We start from the raw sequence: 15,601 nt of genomic DNA, 5'->3' as shown, positions 1-15,601 counted from the left end.
CAAAGTCTGACAGAATTGAAAAACAACGTTTGATTAAAACTGAACAATCATTTAAAAAAGGTTTGCCAAAAATGTCTGGTTGAAAAGAAATAAACTTGGAGTGCAAAATAATAATACTGTGATTAAAAAAAAAGATTTTACTAGATAATAAATTGTCAAGTCATTTTGCTATAACTACAAAATTATTTCCATTGGTAAACGTTATTTTCTCACCAAATACCTCAAAAGATTCCAGACATTCCCACGGTCACCTGACTCACAAAACCCCCAAAAACAACATACATAAAGACCTCGTAAACGGCGTAAATGTATGGACTTCCACTTCTTGAACGAAAGGGACAGAGTCAATTCTGGTGAGTAGTGGTACAGGTGACAATGCTGTTTCAAACTACGGTTGAAACTACTGAGTCTTAATCATGTTGCCAAAACTCTAACCAATAAGCGGTGTCTCGTTTTATTTTAAACTAGTATAAATACATTTGTAAGATTCTCTTAGAATATGTTCGGACTGCCAGACCAGTAACGTTAGCCTATCGTATTGGGTATCTACCAAATGTCTTGCCTGATTGGTCTGTAGCATTAAGATGACGCAGCACGTAGTGACGTAGCCGGATGTTGGAAGCATACGCCTTCCTGAATGCAGCATGTTTTCCTGCTCCCGCAATCTTCATTAAAAGATTAGTTTGCATGTCGTCGTCCTTCTACATTTTGTACCTAGCGCGAGTACAGAATATTACATGGTGTCAGAGTAAAACACGAAGATAATAGAAGAGAAGAAAGGACAAGATGGACATCCCTGGAGTCCCTGCACCAGTCATGGACTGGGATGCTAGCAATCTGCCCGAAGCATGGCGCAAGTTCAAACTCCACGTTTCTTTGATGTTTTCTGGTCCGTTCAAGGCGAAAGAAGAGGAAGAGCGGTGCAGCTACCTACTTCTCTGGGTCGGTGACAAAGGTAGAGATAGCTACTACACTTGGACACTCACAGAACGTAAAGGGAAGGTACTGAAAACATACTATGATGGCTTTGAAGCATATGTTATGCCGAAAAATAATGAGAGTTTTGCACGTTACACATTTTCCGAGAGGAAACAGGCAGCAAATGAGCCACTAGAACAGTTTTTGACAGAGTTGAGACTGCTTGTGCAAGATTGCAATTATGCAAATGGAGAGGAGATGCTGAGAGACCGGTTCGTTTTTGGAATTTACTCACCCCAAATCAAAGAGAAGCTACTGAATGTAGGCTCCACCCTAACGCTGGAGAGAGCAATAGACATTGCCAGGTCGCATGATATGGCACAGGCACAGCTGAAAACCATGGCTAGCGGCAACACATTCCCACAAACTGTTCATTCAATCAGTCGGAAGACTTCAAAGAGTTCTCCATGGAAAAAGCGGCAGGACAGCACAAAGGGACACGTAGAGCGCAGTTGCTCCCCTAGACCAGCGGACGGAGCCAGAGGACCACAGAGAAACGCAACCTGTGGCTTCTGTGGTTTCCAGCCTCACAAAGACAAGAACCTTTGTCCAGCCAAAGGTAAACAGTGCAAATTCTGTTCCAAGTGGAACCATTTTGGATCTGTGTGTCGTTCCAAACAAGGAAAGGGAGTACATACAGTAGATGAACATACGTCAGACATGAATGCAGACAGTGAGGACCTGTTTATTGACACTTTAACACAAGCAAGTAGCACCAATGAAACGGAGCAAGCTTTGGCAGATGTGCAAATTGGCCCAGACAGGACTGTACTTAGCTTCAAGCTAGACCCTGGGGCCTCAGCTAATGTCATTCCCACACGCACCTTCAGAGGACTGGGAATACAGCCCACGTTGCAACCCTCCAATCACCCACTGTATGGCTACGGTGGTGAACGTCTCACTGTCAAAGGCAAGTGCAACATGAAGCGTAAATACAAGGACAAGGAGTTGATGCTGAAGTTCCACATCGTCGACACGCAGGCGCCTCCAATTCTAGGACTGAAGGCATGCCTGGACTTTGGCCTCATACAGCTCATCCTGTCCGTATCTAGCAAACCCGAGATCCCAATCATCGACGAGTTCAAAGATGTTTTCACTGGAATCGGACTGTTTCCTGGTGAGTGTAAAATTCACATTGACCCCAATGCAGTCCCAGTAGTCCACCCACCTAGGCGAGTCCCACACGCACTCCGTGGCCGCCTCAAAGAGGAACTTCAAAACATGGAAAAACAGCAGATCATCGTGAAAGTCACGGAACCAACTGAGTGGGTCAGTTCAATGGTCGTATCCGAGAAGCCACGCACCGGCAAGCTGAGATTGTGCCTCGACCCGAAAGATCTCAACAAGGCCATCAGGCGACCGCACTACCCCTTACCTACGCTCGAAGATGTCACGTCCAAGTTGGCAGATGCCGGCAACTTGTCAAGTCAAGTCAAGTTTATTTGTATAGCCCTAAATCACAAACAGTCTCAAAGGGCTTCACATAGCCAAAAATTGACAATTATTCTCAAAGCATCCCCTGATCTTAAGCTCCCAAAAGGGCAAGGAAAAACTCAAAACCCCTGCCAGGGAAAAATGAGAAACCTTGAGAAGGGACCACAGATGGAAGGATCCCCCTTTCAGGATCACCAAGTTGTAATGGATGCAGAGAGGGCACAAGTAATACATATTATGAAAATCAATGAAAAAATGGATGTCGGAGGTGCCCTCGATTGTCCTGGCAGTGTCTTCAAGGAGGTTGAGCTGCAGTTTCTTCATCTTGAATTGGTCCCCGAGAATCCAGTTAGCCGCTATCAGCTTTTGCGCCACCTAACCCCTTCCTCCCCAGCCAGGGAGGGTGTTAGGTTCAAAATCAGCAAAAGGATCAGCAGACAAAACCAGTGAGGCAGAATGTTGAGTCTTTTCTCGCGAGGAGTGCAATCAGACTTACAGCAGTCCCGAAATACACTAAAGGTCTGTTTACACTCCTCACTCTTTTTATTCAGGAATGCCCTACCTACAATGTGAGACTAGCCCCTGATAGGTGGGGGAGAAAGCGTGGGCTTTGTCTCATGAGAGAAGAAACGAGATTCTATGTGAAACTAGAAGTCGCAGACAGGATGCCATGAGAAACATGAAGAGTGCATAGACGAAATGCCATGTGCAGACATCAACAAAATAGTTTGAGCTATCAACATCTTTCTTGGATTCCCAGAGGTGTAGAAGGTCAGGAAGCTCCAGACAGCATCGTTTGGCTTGTTGTGGACTGGGTGATGTCTGCAAGGCGAAACAGCAAGCATTCTGTGCAATAACTTTATTAATAAGTACTCATTAGGGAACACATGATAACATATATATACAATTTATCTAACAATTCCCCCCTGTTTTATCATAAGTTCCCGGAGACCAACTCATCACCCATATGGCCACTTCAAAAAGATTTTCAGCCAAGGGATCACACTTCGCAAGAACTAACTTACACTCAGGAAGAAACTGAGTCATAATCGGCAAAGCTAGGGTCAGGAAACAAACCGGACAGGTTTACCACAATAGAGTCGCCGACCGGGTCGTCACTAGAGAAGGAACCCGCGTCGATCGAAAGGTCATCCCTTTGGAGCAACGGGAAAGTCTCAGCTGGTGGAGAGATAGCAGTTGTAATTAGCCTGTTAATTAGGGATCGGAGACAAGGAATGCAACAACATCCACACAAGGTCAAAATGGCAGAGAAAACGGCAATGGAGACCAGGGCAGAGGAAACCAGGGTGCGGTACTTTCCGAACACGTTCAACCAGTCGGTCCAAACCTCTGTGTTCACCCCACCGTGTTCCCGTTCAAGGTCCGCAGGCCCTCAAGGGCCTGGGACAGGCTTCCGCCGGCTGCAGTATTATTTGGAATAAACGTGCAACATTGCTCACCGAACATGGCGTAGACACCGCCCTCTTTTGAGAGTAGCATGTCAAGGGCCATTCGATTCTGGAAAGCCATGAGGGAAGTAGCGGCCAGTTGGGAGTAGACCGCCTTGAAACCCGCCTCGGACCAGTTTCCAAGCCTCTGCACGTTGTAATGGACGTAGTTAATCCTGTCAACATTTTTGTTAATAGTACACCACCAACACAGGGCGGATTCAAAACCAGCTGCTATCTGATTCACCAGCTTATACTCATCCGGTACTCCTCTAGGAACACCAATGGCGTCTATGTAAATTGGATTAGCTGCGCCCCGCCATTCGGCGTTGTTGGGTTGACAACATTTATCTGAAATCAATCTCAGAGGCGGTAGGTCTTTTTGGCTTAGCGTGACCTCTGCCGTGCACGGATTCGGCGTCTTCAACACTCTTCGGATCAGCGAGCACATTTTTAGGAAATCCTGGACGAGCCCCCAAAAATGTTGGGTTGACAACATTTATCTGAAATCAATCTCAGAGGCGGTAGGTCTTTTTGGCTTAGCGTTTTCTCCTGCGCAGAAGGGCGCACCCCAAACACACAGCAAGTGTGGCTGAGATCCGCGCTCTTCTTGAGATTAGCCGAGCTTTTTATTGAGAAAGAAACAATTGGGCAAGTGTACATGATCGGGTAGGTTCCCAGGCAGGAAGTACATTCCATAGTTATCTCATTACCACAGAACAAAGGGGATACTCTTATGGACGGAGCAGTATGGACGTCTCATGACCATTAGCTTAACAAAAACATAGTCTGTGTGTCTGCTTCAGCCATCCCATGACAATCTCATGATCTGATCATGTCTAGCTAACTGTGGGGCTTATTGTATAGCGCGGCTAATGACTCCAGTCATTAGCCGGCCATATGCCCCCAAGTCATTTTCACAAGGCCTGATGGTCACATACTGCGGAGAATCTTGCACACAAAAGTAGATACATAGATTCCAATGATAAAAAGTATATCATTCCCAACATTCCTTCCTGTTTTAACATTGGAATTCATGGAAAAAAGATCACCTAATAACTACATATGTTTATAAATGAGCATATGCCTACATATTATAGTATAGTACCATCAAAAAGCATGAAAGTTTACATTCCAGAGTTTATCAGAACTACAGCCCTTCATCCGGCTTTGGCTATGTTCGTTATAATGAAATGTATTTTGTTCTGGATCGTCAAGAAACAATAGACAGGTAGGCGATTTACGCAAGGCGGTCCCACTCATCTTGTTCACGCTGGGCCAACATGATATTCTGGACAGCAGACGCTGATGTCAACCTTTTAGTCATGTGACTAATTAAAATAATGCCGCATGTGGTCATTTGATAAAGTAATGAAGGACATAATATTGACACAATATCACAGCATACTGCAAAGTTGAAATGCTCTTAGTTTTGCCCCCCTTGCATATGTATGTGTCTGTCGATGCAAAGTCCAGTCCACTGAATGTTCAGTAGTGAATTGCTCTGGGATCACTGCCCAGGGCCTGCTGTCCATCCAAGATCTTTATGTCCACTTCACCGTCCTCAGAGTCTCTTCCCAGGCCCCGGTCAGCGTCCAGGAGTTCCATAGTAATCGACATCTCCATAACCAGTCGTCAGCAAACAATTCTTCTCCTTTGGGGTTGTCCGGGGCACGGGGATGATTGGTGGTCGTCGTCTCATCGGAGTGTTCAATAGAACCTCCGAGCGTCCCTGTATCTACTCCTATGATCCAGAGGCCCGCGTGAACCTAAAACAAACAAGCAAACAACAACACTCCCCCCAGGAGTTATGAATTATCTTCCTTATTTCTCATCGTGCTGTCAGTCTCGCACGATTTCTCCTGTGACTGCTGCCTGTTGAATTCTGACACGTCCTGTTAAAGCCTCCAAAACAAGTGAATCCGAAAAAGCATTGAATGTCACAATTAAATTTTATATGTATCTACTTACTCATTCAAACGTTACCCCACCCCCCTTTGACACATTCGCCCAATGTGTCATTAGGCATTTAAAAAGGAACCGGCAAACGTCCTACCACATCATCACGTCTTGCAGCCAGTCCTGTCGAACCTTGCAGTCATCCAGGATCGTCATCCCCAAGTTCCTGAAAATTGACTGTGCACCTCACACTCGGCAATACCAACAACGGACTGCAATCGACAACCTGCAAAAGTAATACAAGTTATAAAACAACCAGCAATCTGCTCCTTGGCTGTCGGTTGATGCTGCAATAAGTCAAGTGACACACAGAAACAAAGCCAAGCTCGCACTTGCCACAAGCAAGCTTAAGTTCCATATGTATGGTTGTCATCTACATAGTCTGTCACCTTGTCGGGTGAGTCCAGGTTCGTCATGTCATATGTCCATCGTCCTAGTGTTCGATATCAGTCCTGTCTTGTCCATCCGTGTTGCTGAATTCGGCCTTCTCCATGAACTATTTTTGTTGTTCATGGTGCCTTTGATTAACCATCGGCTGTTAGTCATCACGCTTGGGTGTTCCCGTCTCAGGTGAGAGGAATCTTACCCTCAACTGTGACCCTTTCATACCAACTCCAAAATACTTTGGCCTTTCATACTGCCCTCAACACACACACACACACACACACACACACACACACACACACACACACACACACACACACACACACACACACACACACACACACACACACACACACACACACACACACACACACACATATTCCTAACCACACAAGCGCCAATCCATTTGCATCTATCACCCATACAACAACAAACAAATTTAGTATGTTTAAGTGAACAGGCAATCAGCGAATATTAACGGTAAACCCTTCATTTCTGGATGTTCTTCCCAAGTGAATATTTCGTACATTCGTACCGGACCTTTACCATAAAATTGCCAATTAAATGCCTAAAAATTCAGTCATTTGTACTGCTGAGTATGTTCATGGGTGAGCATGGGGAAAGAAGCAGCCTCAGTAGGTCCTTAAATAATCTTGTCCTAATCCATCGTTCTGATCGAGCACCTGGGTAAAGATACTCAAAAGTCTTCCTCCAACAGTCTACTCCACTACATTATTTTCACCTTGCCATGTTAAGGCATTTGTTTTCCGAGTCCTATCACATTTGTCATCGCGTTCACTGTCACTTGGTGTGAGTCTCATGCAGTGTTATTCTTAACTGTCAAAAGTTTTCATGGCTGTTATTCCTTGATCTTATCAGACTTTTTGTTTTGACACCAGAATTTCCCTGTGAGGTGTGATTAACTTCTACTTTATTAATTACCTCCATTGAACAATCTAATCACCTTTTGACTGCATCCTAGTAGATCCTAATGCCCTATTTTCCCTTCTCCAAACTGTTAATGACTAAATGTCTAATTGTTAAGCTGGATGGGCTAAATGTGATTCTACTCTTATTTCTTACAATTTTAGCCTATCTGTTTCATCCAAATTTATCCTCTGATTATGATACTTTTTCTTTCTTCGTAACACTACACAATTTGTTCCTTATCTATTTATTTATCTTTTAGCAAGACTCCTCAGTTGTGTCAAACTCAGTGCTCAAGCAAGCTTCCATCCACTCTGACCCAAACTCCACCAAGTTTGATAACGTCTCAGCAGCTTGATGCATCTTTCAGGTCTCGTGTGTCTTTCGCCGCACCTCATTGTCAAGTTGTTATCTTTGGTTGTAGTCTCAGAGTCAACTCATCCCTCACTCTTGGATGAGTCCATTTTCAACTGAGTCCATTCTCATCTTGTGAGTTCCTTCGTTCTTTGTACTTCGCCTCCGAGGATGTCGTTCTCCTCCAGGGCGTTGTGCTCCCCCCAAGCACAAATATAGTCCTTCTTTGCTCTTGCAAAGGTCAAAGGTGCCTTAGAGCCATGCACCATTTTTCTTGATGTTCTCAGCTGTCGGTGGAGTCTCGGGATCGAGTTTCAGAGTCACTGATGGATACTGAAAAAGACAGACTGGGATACCAAACTTAAATATCATCTTCCAATTTGACATAAATTCCATAGTGCCTTCTGTTAATCAAACTTCAAATTCTACTATTATCAATAATCTAATCTACCTGAGAAGGACAGCGCCTTTCCTTCATGAGCGCTCGGATGTATTGTGATGGACCTCATTTGAACCATTTCAAATTGACAGATTACCCTAAACTTAAATTGCAAGCCTTAACTGTGATTTCTCTCAATTATACTGTAATTTCCAGAAGCTCCTCCTATTTTCAGGCTACTATCTATCTTTTGTTTTCCTAACTTTGATTTTATGCCATTCTCTCTATTACCTTTCCACCTTTCCTGATTTGAGCCTTCAATTTCTGATAAAGTTTCCAAATTTTGCCTAGTATCATCTCTATTTTGACCTCAGTATTAATGGTGTTATGCTCACTTTACAGATATTACTGAACTGTCCTGAATTTATAATTCACTGCCACTACATCGAAGGCCATTTCTCAGCTGTTCACTTTTCCCATGTTCCTGTTAGGCTCCACTATTCGAATCTTCGAATTTTCATATAGTTTCTTTTAGGTTCCTGTGTGGATCATGTTTCACACAAACAGGACATGCTTAATTTTTTTTTTTCAAGAATCTAAACCAAAGGTAACTAATAGGTAACTAATAACTCATCTCCCCCCCCGTGTTGTCACATAAGTGACACAACAGGCGTTGCCTTAAAAGTCATCTTGGCAAAACCGTTTTGTTATTGACATCATCAATAACACCTTATCCATTATCACACCCTTTGTTGTTTGAACTAATATCATTTTCAATCTTGTCAATCCTTCTTCTACTTTTGGTGTCCACACGAATGTATCTTTGTGTTAGAGATTTGCTCACTCCAACTTATTTTGCAAGAACCAAACAGAAGACAAGCAAGTTCTTTTAGACACCTGCAGGTGGAGAGTCCATTCGTCGCTGTCTGAACAGCGATTATCGAATGAAGTCTAAAAGTCTCCTCCCTGCAAGGGCATATTTATTAGGAGGAACAGAGTGGGGGTGGGAGTTGACAGGTTTGGTGAACCCCCGGCCTCTGATAAGATCAGAGCAGGGGGTGTTTTACACTATTGTGGGAAACAGACTCTGCATTGTGAGGGCCAGACGTGATTGATTTAATTATTACATTGTGAGGGCCAGACGTGATTGATTTAATCATTACAGTCTACATTCCAACATAATCATAGGATCAAGATAACCTGGAAAACCCTAACATCTCCCTCCTGTTTTATCATATGATTATGTCACCCCAAACAACAAAGACAAGCAAGAAAAAAACACATACGTATAATGAAGAAAGTAGAATGGTAAAAATAAAAACAACAAACAATGATAGCAACACATCCCAGTGAAGATGAGGCATTACCTCAAACTTATTGTGTAAGCGAAAAACCTGCTGGCCAGATGTTATTAGCAGGAAAATTCTTACACGGCCCCGTTGCCACAGGCGACCAGAATGCTATCAATAAAAAATAAAAAGAAAAACACAGAAACAGTACATCATTGTATCCATCACTTGGGAAGCATTTTCGATGGTCAAATCAACAAGTTTCCGTAATACATGCTCAACAGAACAGCATCTACGCAATCCACGTCTCATTATCATTATCACAACTGTCACGTCTAAGAAGTTGTATATGTGCCCGTGTTTTCGTCAGCTGATGATGTTCTAGTCTGTAGGTGAGGTCTGTCACACACACCGGCGCACACACTCGTGTCCAGTCGGCAGGCAGCATCGGACAACTCCTGTGACCACAAAACCATGATCCGTACTGAACAGGCACATGCACTCATAGGATGCAGGTGAGGCAGTGCCTCTGAACTTCTGAATGAAGTAGGTCCCGTCCGATGGTGCAGCCATGTTGGTAGTAGAGCCCTTACACCTTGAAAACGGCTCTCTCATCCTGGCACACAGCGGTGATGTCCAAAGCTCCCATCCAGTTTCCTCCTGGAGAGCAGTCGTCGTTAATGCATTTGTGGGTCCTGCAACCTTGGGTGCAACATGTGTAGTCAGCAAGACTTGGAATGGTCCCTCCCGTCGTGGCTGGCCCAGTTCCTTCCTTTGATGACCTCGATGTAGACCCAGTCTCCTGGATTGATGGGGTTGTCGACCTGTGAGGAGGAAAGATCAAGCGGCAGTAAATTTGTCTTTGACACAGTTTGAGCGTCCTGATCATATAATCTGCCAAGGACTGCTCTTCATCTGTTGCTTGCAACTCTCGTAGTCAATTGTAGTGCCCATTTAACTGGCAACTAGGAGTTTTTTTTTTTTTTTTTTTTTTTTTTTTTTTTTTTTTTGAAACAAGCTCTACAAAAAAAAAAAATGTTTGTTTTGTTTTGAAAATGTTTTGAATATGAATCAAATCCATATGTTGTATAAAGCTGACTGACCTGCCCCACTATCCCTCCTCTTGAGCCATGTGACGCGCACCATGGCTCAATATTGCAGCCCATTTGCATAGGTTCTTTGGTAGGGTAGGTCATTTATAGATGCCATTCTCTAATCATGCCCCTGTTTTGACAACTAGCTTAGCAAGTAAATGGATGGGCTCCCCGAATGGGGAGCGACTCAGCTAGCAAATGATTAGACATTTTCACTTTGTTGTAGTTTCTTTAGTTACTTTTCAATCGTTTTCTCATTGTTTATCACAAGAATCTTAGAAATTTGAATACAAATCAAAACGTATGTTTTATTTTACTCAATTGTATGATTTAGAGAATCCATATGTAGTAAAGTTTTGTAGTACTACATATGATTTCATCATCATTTAGTTTGACTTTCTTTCCAAAACGCTTCTTAATTTCTCAGTTCACACATCTTCTACATGTGTTACTGGTTCTCCATTTTTTTCTAGTTAATTATCAATCCAAAAGCTACGTGTTTCTTTCTAACATTCAACCTGCTCAAAATCACTCTTTCATCAAAGTCGCTCTACTAATTTTCCATAGTAGTCGCCAACGAATTCAACCATTCAACCTTTCATTCAGGCAATCATTCATCAATGCTCATCATATGTATCTCACACAATCTCCAAAAAAGGAGTCTTCCTATCACATTGGTCCCAATTCATCCAAGCTCACCACACAACATTCATATATCATTTTCAACTCAGGTTTCCTGGTAGAACAATCCACCAATTCAAAAAAAAAAACTCAACTAAAACAAACAATTGGCAAATTAATCTGAATTTTTCTTTGTTTTTAAATTTGAAGAACTCAATCGCTCAGATTTAGCTTGCAATTAGAATTTTGCATAATCTTATAACACAACCAATCAATTATTCCTATTAAATGTAGCATTGCAAAATCTTAAATTCACAATTTTGCTTCTTCCAATTCCTGAAAGCATGTTCTGTCATTTTTTTTTTTTTTTTTTTCTTCGAATTTCTCATGTGGGCTCGACACTTAACATGCACTAGTGTGGATTAGTTTCTGCTTGCAAACAGATTTCTCTCTTTTTCCTCTCATTTTTATCTTTCAAAATCATTTCTGTTCTGCGGTGCAAATTGGATAGACCACAGTCTAGCAAAAAAAATTTTTATACTAAAACTTTAGCCAATGTTCATCATTTTAACATATACGCACACAGATGCACAGCTCTCGCACGCAAAAGGTAGTTCCCAGCACCAATGATTCGTCACAGGCTGGCCATTTCCTGTGGTCGATCATGAGCTGGTCCCTCCCATGCACACGAGGACAGCACATTCTAATTTTATTTATTTATCTTCTAGAAGCAAGTTGCATTTCTTTACCACTTGAACTCTCAACTTCCTTTCTACTCCATACTTTTTCTTCCACTTCGGCATATATTGCATACAATTAAGAAATCTACTTGCCATGAACTTCTCGTTTTAAAGAAGAGCAGAGCAAGAGATTTACCGTTTTTATTTCCTATATTAATTCTAGTAGTTTTAGGTTATACAATCTCTTTGTCTCAAAAATATTATTATTATTATTATTACTATTATTACTTATTTATTTATTTAACTATTGCTTTGAGGATCCTCAATGCAGGTTTAAATTGACCTTTCAACAAATTACTAGCCTGTATTATTGCCGTGGATCAATGCTAGAACTGCTTCTTAGTCAATTTATCCTACCAGTCACACACTCAATCACACAAACTCCAGCGCTTTTTTAGGCCTATCCAGGGATGGGTGTAAAACCCTCCCAAACAGCTTTGGAAAAACGGACAAAAGAAAAAATCTACGCCCTTCTTCAATTAAGAAAAAGAAGCTCTGTTTTTCTTAGCCCGTTTCTTCCACTGGGACTTGAACCCAAGCTATTCTTTGGCTTGGAAAAACATGCAAAGAAAAATCTACGCCCTTCTTTGATTAACAAAAAAGAAGCTCCGTGTTTCTTAGCACGTTCCTTCCACTGGGACTTTAACCCAAGCCAGATCCCTCAGCTCGGAAAAACAGACCAAGAAGAGTCTACACACTTCTTCGATGAACGAAAAAGAAGCTCTGCCTTTCTTAGCCTGTTTCTTCCACTGGGACTTGAACCCAAGCTGGCTCCCGTGCACCTCTACGTGTTACGCGTTTAACAACACAACACAATTTCAAGAACTTACTTGTCCCCTGGTTCGTTGCACTGCCGGGTCCCGTCAATCCACCTCTGTCAGACGAAGGCAGACCTAAGATGCTGGCCCAGCGAAGAATTTCCTTCCCAGGTCTTTCTTTACCAGGTCCGGCTAATGGACGCTGGCCCGTCGACGGTGTACAGCGCGTCGTCCTCCGTCAGCCAGATGATGGGTATGAGGGTCCCGGGTTTCGGCACCAAAATGTTAGAGATTTGCTCACTCCAACTTATTTTGCAAGAACCAAACAGAAGACAAGCAAGTTATTTTAGACACCTGCAGGTGGAGAGTCCATTCGTCGCTGTCTGAACAGCGATTATCGAATGAAGTCTAAAAGTCTCCTCCCTGCAAGGGCATATTTATTAGGAGGAACAGAGTGCGGGTGGGAGTTGACAGGTTTGGTGAACCCCCGGCCTCTGATAAGATCAGAGCAGGGGGTGTTTTACACTATTGTGGGAAACAGACTCTGCATTGTGAGGGCCAGACGTGATTGATTTAATTATTACATTGTGAGGGCCAGACGTGATTGATTTAATCATTACAGTCTACATTCCAACATAATCATAGGATCAAGATAACCTGGAAAACCCTAACACTTTGACTGCTAACGGCACTCCTGTTAGTGGCTTAGCAATTTCAGCATAGTGTGGAGCCCAAGCTCTGCAGTAATGACAGAAAAAAAAAAAACCTTCGTGGCAGGTCGTGGTGTGTCTAATATAACTTGTTCCCTGCTCTCCCTTTCGCTGAGAGTAAACCAAGATAGTTTACTTCTGGTTTTTACCCATCCTAACTTCTGTTACATGACTTCACTTCCTCTCTGGCCTAAATGCTGCATGAGGAGAAAGGAATCTCATCCTTACACTTCCTTTGTTTCAAAAGCAATTATCATCATTGTAGACGAAAACTTGAACTTTTGTCTACTTGAAGCCCTTTGAGACTGTTTGTGATTTAGGGCTATACAAATAAACTTGACTTGACTTTTAGATGAAAGCCTAAAACGAGCCATTCAATTCATGATAATCAGTCAACCACTGTGAAATAAGGCCTGTTTTCTTTTCAAAGCATTAAATATGCTCAAAATCACTCTTTCTTCAAAGTTGTTCTACTACATTTCACATAGTAGTCTCCAACAACGTCAACCAGTCAAGCTGTATCTTGTCATTCATTCCTGCTCATTTGCATCTCACACACGCGCACACACACAGGCACGCACGCATGCACTGTTCTCACTCTCCTCAAGCTCTCTTCAAGCTGTCCACACAGTCATACTACATCCTTTTTAATTCACAGTCCTCATTTGAATCTGTCCTATCTCAAGGTTCTTGATAAAACAACCCACTCATTCCGATTTTGACATATTCCAAAAATTCACTCAAGAGATGCTTGCATTCAATTAATTCCATAAGCTTTTCTTTTCCACAAAATTTGCAAATTTAGGGCAATTTTCCTTCCACTCATTCTTAAAGGCAAATTCTACATTTCACCTTTACATTGTCCCAGTTTGAAATTCACATCATTCAGCCCATTCAAATCACACTGGGAAAGTCAACATTCAAGTCAAATCAACATTCCCGAAATTGCAAAATTAAAAAATTCTTGTTTTCACATTAAATTATTATTTCTTTGTATGGCATGGTCAAACTTGGCCAATAAAAGATTGATTAAAATTTCTGCAAAATTTTACAAAATTCATATTTCACCTCTAAGTTCTACACGTTTCAACTGATTCAGTTCTGCTCGAACATCATTCTGTTGTATCTCCTAAGTATTTATTCATCTTTTTTTGCCTGTCTTTACCCCAATTTCTTCAAAAATTGCATTTTCCAGTTTTAATGTCTCCTTTTTTTTTTTTTTTCTTGCAGTGCAAATCGAATAGAGCCCAGTCTGGTAACTTTCCTTGCACACTATTTTAGCCAATTTCAAAATTTTAACACATAGACACACATAAACACACAGAGAACACAAGGACAACACAAAGGCCCTCAACAAAAACACAGTGCACAAACAACATCAACAAACAATGCTGCGCAAACGTCTTCCTCTATTTGATGTATTGGTTTTACTATTTTTATTTATTTTTTCTCACATTAGTGGCCTTTCAATAAGGTTTGACAACTGTATCATTCGCATACATCAGTGTCATTTATACTTTGGGGAAATTTAACAGCCTTGGTCATGCTTCTTGTTTGTACAGGAGTTCTTATTGACTAACCATGATATATTTTGCTATTATATGGGGGGGGGGGGGGGGTTCAGGTCTTTTAAATTAGATGCATGTTTTGCATAGGAGCAGAAGGAGCTTCTGCCTCAGGCTCCTCTTCTTGAGCCACGCCTAACAGTGCGCCTACGCACTATAGCTTCATTGTCTGACAATCATACTTGCGGCCTCAAGTTTGGTAACTTATTTAACGTATACTTCTTATCCCCTGATACATTGTCAGTAACACTTTGACGGCCCCCCACTTTAATCAATTTAGTTCAACATTTAAATCATAGGGATTTCTAAAGATGGCGGCTCGGTGGCGCACTGGGTAGCACGTCCGCCTCACAGTTAGGAGGGTGCGGGTTCGATTCCACCTCCGGCCCTCCCTGTGCTGAGTTTGCATGTTCTCCCCGAGCCCGCGTGGGTTTTCTCCGGGCACTCTGGTTTCCTCCCACATCCCAAAAACATGCTTGGTAGGCCGATTGATCACTCCAAATTGTCCCTAGGTGTGAGTGCGAGTGCAAATGGTTGTTTGTCTCTGTGTGCCCTGCGATTGGCTGGCAACCGGTTCAGGGTGTCCCCCGCCTACTGCCCGATGACGGCTGGGATAGGCTCCAGCACGCCCGCGACCCCCGTGGGGACTAAGCGGTTCAGAAAATGGATGGATGGATGGATGGATTTCTAAAGATGGAATGTTTCTTTCGTGCGATAACAACTTTCTGAGGTAATTCCTGCTTCGACCAGCTTTCTGGTGAGGAATTCCACAGAAATTCGCCATTTCTTCCCACTATGTTACATGCAGCACAATAGCGAGTGATACGTGCTACCATTCACACACACATTCACACCACGGAATTTTCTTAACACAACGAGGTGTATTTCTGTCTACAAGTTCCATCTGTAGACCGAATTCCTATCACTTGGAATTCACAACAAGGACTCCGCCGTCCTTACC

This window comes from Syngnathus scovelli, chromosome 7 (genome assembly GCF_024217435.2).
Source record: "Syngnathus scovelli strain Florida chromosome 7, RoL_Ssco_1.2, whole genome shotgun sequence".
NCBI classification, from domain to species: Eukaryota; Metazoa; Chordata; class Actinopteri; order Syngnathiformes; family Syngnathidae; genus Syngnathus; species Syngnathus scovelli.
The sequence above is the reverse complement of the archived record's forward strand: the minus strand, read 5'-3'. Positions refer to the sequence as shown.